Source organism: Equus caballus, chromosome 21 (genome assembly GCF_041296265.1).
Source record: "Equus caballus isolate H_3958 breed thoroughbred chromosome 21, TB-T2T, whole genome shotgun sequence".
In the NCBI taxonomy this organism is placed as follows: Eukaryota; Metazoa; Chordata; class Mammalia; order Perissodactyla; family Equidae; genus Equus; species Equus caballus.
This window is the reverse complement of record NC_091704.1, coordinates 67,374,813-67,382,960: the sequence shown is the minus strand read 5'-3', so window position 1 is coordinate 67,382,960 and position 8,148 is coordinate 67,374,813.

Sequence of the window (8,148 nt, the reverse complement as noted above, 5' to 3'; positions counted from 1 at the left end):
GTTCCCCAGAATGGCCATTATATTTGCAAATTATGTCAAAAGTTTACCCATTTCCACTCGCTTAGTTTTAGATCAGGAATTCTGTAGGGGACCCACGCGAGAGAGGAGAGAGGAGCCGTGTGCATCACAGCACAGCATGGATTTTTATTGTAGCGACTTTAAGCCTATGCAGCTCGCTGCTAGATTTGCCTGTTAGATCAGGGAACGGGGTCCCGTTTCATTCACACTGGTAATGGAGAACAGTTACAGAAATGGAAAAATTAATTAGTTCCTCAGACCTGGGGAGCAGAAAGTTATTCTCTTCTATCAATGGGGAAGATGGAGCCTGACCAAGAGCAGAAAGCAGGGAGCAGTGCCCTCAACTGCATCTTCCCCTCAGTGAGAGCAGGAAAGAAGGAGTAAACTAAAGATGCAAAGAAAATTCCAGCTTCTTTAAGAACCTCAGAGAAATAACATCACGAATATACATGTGGGTCAGGTGCTACGTGCCAGTCACTCTGGTAAGCACCTTACGTGTACTCATTCTTTTAATCCACACACAATCTTATGCATAACTCTTACAACTCTTGTCCCCATTCTGTAGATGAGGAAGCAGAGGCCATTGAGGTTGATCAGCTTGCTCAAGGTCTCACAGTCAGGAAACGGCAGAGCCATTGCAAAGTAAACTGGCTCCACAGCCCCTATTCTTCACCAAAGAAGCAGATCTGAGTTTGAGGATGGGCTGTATGCCCCAATTAAAGTCCTAAAACAGAGGGAAATTTCAGCACACTCCATGAGACGAGCAGTCTGGGTTTACTTCCGTGTGCAGAGTCATAACTTACTAATGCCTTAGATCATGGCAACAAGGTTTGTCCTGGGCTGCCAGTGACCTCAGTCAGAGATGGGTACAGCAGCCTGGGGACGACTCCAGCCTCAGCAAGTGTCAGCGATGGCCGTGCCAGCAGAGGATCCAGCGTGTAAGGTAAACACTCAGTAAGCACTCTTTGATGTAAAGTTTAAAGCCAGGGAACGAGGAGAAATAATGAAGTGAAGGGGGCTTTACTAGATAAGGATGAAATACCGAAAAATGAGAATTTTCTTGTTTTGCACAAACAGGTAGTAAACGTTAAGTGTTCTGTGGTGCTTTTAAAATAGACCCATTGTCTTACTTGCTGAGGCAGTGGGTCCTGCGTCCACTGTCTAAGGCGTCCCGCCCCAAGCTCCTCGCTGGAAGCCTGGGAGCTCTCTGGATCCCCCCTCTTCGCTTCCTCCATGTGGAGTGCTTACTCCAACTAATTATCTTCTTCTAAATAATCCTTTCCAAACCCAACATGTGCCCATGACCGACTTTCTACTTCTCTCAACAGGCCATGTCCTCCCCACCTCTATCTCCACCTGCAACCATGTCCATCACAATTTCCTCTGCTAAGGGAAAGCCTCTTAAAACACCAGCAAGACCATACCACTCCTCAGTGTAAATCCTTTAATGGTGCCTCCAAAGTGCTATAAGGTCACATATGTTCTTTTCAGGCCTGGCTTTTGTCTATGGGGCCAGCCTCATATTGGATTTCTGTTGTCATCGAGGGGACCTGGCCACAGGGAGCCCTGGGCATTTCTGTCCTCCGGGCTATTTCTCTTGTTATGCCTCTTCCTGGAACATCCTTCCATCTGCTTACCCTCTACCTCCCTCTATTGGCTTAACTTCTCTGCATCTTATAGGACCAGTCTGGCAACACCTCCTGCAGGTCCCCTTCTCCTGTATTCTTCTTAGTAACCTGCACACCAGCATGTCACTGTGTTTTCTATGTTGCAAGCACTTAGGACAGAGACTGTGTTGGTCATCCTTGTGCACCTGACACACAACAGGGGCTCAACAGCTTCCCCTCAGTTGCAACAATCAAAATGTCTCCAGATATTGCCAAATGTCCCCTGGGAGACAAAATCGGCCCAGCTTGAGGAGCCCTGCTCTAGAGTCATGTGGGAGAAGGGACCATCTGCTAACCCTAACAAGAAATCAGAGGGCACGTGGTCTTGGTGGGGTCCTCCCAGTAAATGTTGACCTGAAACTGGATTTGTCAAAATAGGCTCTCAGAAGGAGTCTCATTAGAACTAAATTCAGAAGAGATTGGGGGTGGCAGACATCAGGCCTACACAATACCCACCTCCTGCTACTTCTTTGCCCACAGCCCCCAGTGTTTTCCAACATGGCCATGTGCCCAGCCTAAGGAATGTCTTGAGATTAGTTAGGCCATTCTCCATCATTCTGTGCCTCAGTATCCCAGCGTGTCATGCAGTTAGGGGTGGCCCTATAAGAGTTCTAGTCAACAAGATACAAGGGGAAATCCAGTGTGAGGGTTTCTCAGAAATTTCCACTTTTCTGATGAAAAGGGTCACAAACAGCAGACACTCCCCTCCCCCTACATCCCTCTATCCTTGACTGTAGACAAGACAGCTAGGGCTGGGGCAGCCATGCAGCAAAGGCCAGGGGAGTCACAGACAGTCAGCTCAGGCATCCTGGAGTCGCACCACCACACCACCATGCCAAGGGCCCTCTATCTTCTGATTTCTTCTTATGGGAGAAAAATAACTCACTGCTTTTGTTTAAGGCCCTCTAGTGGGTTGAAGAGTGTCCTACAAGAATTCACATCCATCTAGAACCTCAGAATATGACCTTATTTGGAAATCAAGTCTTTGCAGATGTAATTGGTTGAGGATCTTAAGATGAAGTCATCCTGCATTTAGGGTGGGCCCTAAATCCAATGAGTGCTGTCCTTATAAGAAGAGGAGAGGACACAGAGAGACCATGGGGAGAAAGCCACTTGAAGACGGAGGTAGAGATGGGAATAATGTGGCCACTAAGCCAAGGGACCCCGGGAGCAGGAGGAGGCAGGAAGGATCCTCCAGGTACTCTGGAGGGAGAGCCGCCCTGCTGACAACTTGATCTTGGGCTTCTGGCCTCCAGAACTGTGAGAGAGGAGATTTCTGTTGTTTTAAGCTATGAAGTTTGCAGTGACTTGTTACAGGCAGCCCTGGGAAACGAATACAGCCAGTGTTAGTGAGGTTCGCAGTCACTTTAGATGAGACTATTCTTAACTGATGCACGCACTCATAAACCCAGGGCCACGTTAGGACTCACACTGGGGGTTCTCATTCCCAGGAGCCCCTCTGAGAATGAGGAAGGAGGGGAGCCAGTGGAAGTTTGCTTTGGTGGGAAATGAAGCCCATTTCTTCTAAGTCTAGGTAGAGCTCTTGTTTTTTTTTTTTTTTAAATTTGGCTCCAAATATTTGCCACTAATTTATCTATTATTTATCATAGAGACATTTAAAATGGAGAACAACATGCGTAACACTTCATTTATGTTGCATTGTGAGGAATTTCCTAATAAGACTTTCCACATAAATATTACAAAAAACTGAAGCTTACATTTTTTTTTTATGTTCACAAACTTTCTTCTAATATTTTCTACACTATATCTATTTCATATCAATTTTGAGGGCTTTTGAAATATATATTTTCTGCTTTCTCAAAGCCAAAATTTTTCTTCAACATGCTTTGACTCATGCGTGAATTTTTAAAAATTAAATCTCATTTCTTTATTTTATTATTTTAATAAAAATTGTATATATTTAAGGTGTACAACATGGTGATTTGATATACCCATATGCAGTGACACGATTACTACAGTCAAGCTAATTAACATACCCAGCTCCTCACATGGTTACCTTTCTTTTGAGGAGCGTTTTGAAAATCTTCCTCTTCCACAGAGCTTGCCTCCTGGTGAAGGACCATGCCTGCCTGCCGGGGTCAGGGTGGGCATTCTTGGACAAACAGAGTCAAAGCATAACTGGGGGGCTCCCCATTTCTAGATTCCCTACAGACCACTTCCCCAATTCTGTCACACATTCCCTCCATGGGAATATTCCTTCTATATTCCACCAGGCCCCATTCCACGGGACATAACGAAGTTGATTTCTATGAGGTCTAGTTATCAGGACTTGCTTTCCTGAGCCCCCTTCTCCAGTCATCCTGACGGGGTTCTAGTTTCAGGCAAGCCTCAGAATCCTCACCTGGAAGTAACAGGTGGACTCGACGATCTGCAGTCCGTCTCCTGCTTCTCAAATGACGGGAGAAGGGGCAGTCTTGGCATTGCTGTGCGGTGTAAATGGAATCAGCCCAGACGGAACAACTGACCTAGGGTTTTGGGCAACGCTCATCAAGGGCATTAACAAGAGTCACCACAAGAGAGAGCACCAGACCCTGTGTGCCGCCAGTGGGAGACGGCACCACCTCTGCAGTTTTCTTGCCAAAAAAAAGACTGAACACGAATTCCGTCAGGACTCTAGGTCCAAAGACAAACTTACAGGAAATAGAAGGGACAGGGAACATGTTAAATGACACCACAGGGAGACATCACTGGCAAAATCCAGACTGAGGGACACACAAACCACATCTGTGTTCTTCGACACAGACTGCCAAAAAAAGGCAGAAAAAAGATGAGGGATAAACCATAGAATAAAAGCTTTAGAAGATACAAATCAGCCAATTGCAATATATAGATCTTTTTAAAAAAAACAACCAATTAAAAATTTTATAAGATAATCAAAGATATTTATTATGGATCCAATATGTGATAATATTAAGCAAGAAATCATTATTAATACTTTGATGTGAAAATAATGCCATAGTTATGTTTTAAAACAGAGTGCTTATAACTGAGAAATACATGCTGAAATATTTATGGGTGATATATTATCTGGGACTTGCTTAAAAATAATTGGAGAAGTAGAAAGTGGGTAAGGATATTGGTGAACACTTCTGACCATGAGTTGATACTTATTGAAGCAGGTAATGGGTATATAGGGGCTCATTTTATATATATTCTCTCGCCCAACACAAGTTTGACACTCGCCATAATTAAAGATAAAAGGAAGATCATTCATTTTACAGAAAAACTCACTTCCAAGATTTTCTTTGATGAGTGACTCCACTGCTCGACACTCACAAAGCTCGACCTGCCCACCTTGGCAGGAACACAATCGCTTTGAAGGAAACCTCTCTTCACAACCATAGACTCTCTAGGGCACAGCGCAGGTGGATCTCTCTCTCCTCCCTTCTCTTTTTCCCCCATCATATTATTTGCTTTCTCATGACCAGAGATTACCCACAAGCTGGATGCAAACCCTGGACTGTTCTAGTCTGGTTCTCATGGTATGTTAGCATTTTCTGAATTAGTTGCTGCATCAAGGTGCTTTCTCAGCAAATGAGAGTGTGACCCGTCCAGAAAGTGCCTCAGCTAGTAAGGGAGGTTATCACCTCAGATGCCAAGGGTCTGGAGAGGGGGGCTATGGTGTGGCTAATTCTGCTGCTGCGTGAGGTAATTGAAGTATCTTGTTCGCATCATCCGGCCCCGGGGCCTTGGTCACATCTCTTCTGCGGCCTCAGGATGGCTGCAGCAGTGCCAGGCAGCCTATGCACACATAACTGTGTCTGGCGGTGAGGAAGGGAGCTTTGTCTTGTATGGCTCTTCTTATTCACCTGGTGGGCCTTCCAGGAGTGTCCGGTCAGCCTTTCCTGAAGGTCTTGTCCTCCAGGATGGAGTTACATTCTGTGCTTATGTCATCACTCACAGGGGGAATGAGCTCTCCAGGAGCGACGCAGACTCGTCATGATTCGCCCTCTGGTCCAAGGAAGGAGGCTCCTTCCTATGTACCTCACCATGCAGACACCTGGGCAGAATCGGGGTTCTGCCAGCTAGAGCAGAGAGGGGCGGCAGGGCCAAAGAACTTGGGTGGTCAACCAGCAGAATCTGCCTAGGGGTTGACATTTCAGAACAGGAGATTTCAGGCTCCCATGTGCATTTCTAGTTTCTCATGGAAAAGGGTGACTCTGGCATGGTGGATGGGTCCTGCATTCCTGCCGGCTGGACAGGAGTGGCTTTGACCCCTTTATGCCAGGCAGGTGTTCTTCAGTCCCCACCACTCCTCCTTCACGTCACACTGTGACCCCAGTTATTCCTCTCCCAGCATGCCACACCCTTGCAATATGACTGCAGCTCCTCCCATCAAAAGTTGGAGGCTATCTCCCTACCCCTTGAATCTTGTCAAGGCCTCACCACTTGCTTGGTGAAGAAGTGAAGGCATGCTGGTTCTGACCTCATGTGTGCCTGCTCATTTTCTTGAAATCCTGTTCAGCCACCCTGAGAACAAGCTGGGGCTAGCCTGATGGATAATGAGAGACATGTAGGCCAGTCAACCCTGGTGCCCCAGCTGCAGCCAGCTAATTGCCAGCCATGTTGAGTGCAGCCACTCCAGAGCAGCCACACTTCAGCTCACCTGCCAGCATGTAAGCGATCTCTAAGCCAAGATCAGCTTGTCTGACCCAGATCAGCAAAATAACTCAGTTGAACTGTAGACTTGTAAGAAATACTAAACACTTATTTTAAGCCACTGAGTTTGGGGATGTTTTGTTATCTAGCAGTAGCTGACTAATATACACACACTCTGATTTTTTTCAGTTACATACATTACCTATTCAGTTCCTGTGAACAATTGAGCTAGGGAACCCTGGATTAGGCAGAGATTTTCAAACTTTACTGTGCTTAAGAATTTCCCAGAGAATTTACCTAAAATATGGATTCCTGAGCCTCACTCCCAGAAAGTTTCAGTAGATCAGGTGAGCCCCAGATGCCTGCATTTTAACCTGCACATCTGATCCTGGCACAGGTAATCCATGGTAGTCCATACTCTGGAAGCCATTTGTTCACGAGAACAAATCACTAAAACCATAATGTAATCTCTAATATTACCCTTCCTCTAATAACAGGAGAGAGAGAGAGAGAAAAGAGTGGGTTTTGGCCAAGGAGGGAAAATGCTGGGCTGATCTGTGAAAACTGATAAGCAACGAGAAAGACCTCCCTGTTCAGAGTCACAGGGACTGGATTTTACTCTTAGTATTGATTCTTGATTTACATAAAGAAATATATTGCTTCTAATTTACATAAAGAGATTTATGACCAAATAGGTGAACAACAAAACCCCAATCTACTCATAGGAAGTTGACTGGAAGCTGATGAACCAAAGGAGGGGGACTAGCTGGAGCCCAGCTGCAAAGACAGAGCAGGAGGCCACAGGGAAGAAAATAACGTGACGTTGAAAAGAAGTGAACATGATAGCCTTGCAGCAGATCCCAGAAGCTAGGAAAGGCGCCTGCCTGCTTTCATTCCCGTTGGGTCTGTCAACTGACCACTGGTTGTTCCACCAATGTTCACTGAGGACCCACAACGTGCCAGACACAGACCTCGAGTTGGCACACAGCAGGAAGAAGCACAGATAAAGACTCCTCTCCTGGTGGAACTTACATTCTAATGGGGTGAGGGGACACAGGTGATAAACAAAATTTATATTAGATGGTGTAGTGGGTCAAATTGTGTGCCCCCAAAATATGTTCAAGTCCTAACCCTGGGTGCCAGTAGAATGAAACCTTATTTGGAAATAGGGTCTTTGCAGGTTCAACAAAGTTAAGATGAGGCCGTCAGTGTAAGCCCTAGCCCAGTACGAATGGTATCCTTACAACAATAGAAGAGACACAGACAGGGGGGACCTCCTTGCAATGACGGAGGCAGAGATTGGAGTGATGCACCTATGAGCTACGGAATACCAAGAATTGCCGGCAACACTAGAAGCTAAGAGAAAGCCACGGAACAGCTTCTCCGCTAGAGCCCTAGGAAAGAGCACGGCCCTGCTGACACCTTCATCTGGGACTTCTGGCCTTGAGAACTGGGAGAGAATAAATTTCTGTTGTTTTAAGCCACACAGTTTGTGGCATTTTGTTACGTGGTCCTAGGAAACCAAAGGAGATAAACGCTTAAGAGAAAAATAAAGCAGGGAATGGAAATAGGGAGTGCCGAGGGTTAGGTCTGTAGTTTAGATAGAGGCACTTGGAAGTCCCCGCTAAGACCTGAGAGTGGGGAGGGAGGCAGGCATGTGGATATTTAGGGAAAGAGCATTCCAGACAGCTGGAACAGAAAGTGCAAAGGCCCTGAGGCAGGAGAGTGTCTGCTGCGCTCGTGGCTGCAGCAGGCTGGATTAGGGGGAGAGGTGGGAGACGAGATGGGGGAAGAAAGAGAAGGGCCAGTGTAGAGCCTTGCAGGTCATAGTAAGGCTGAGTGA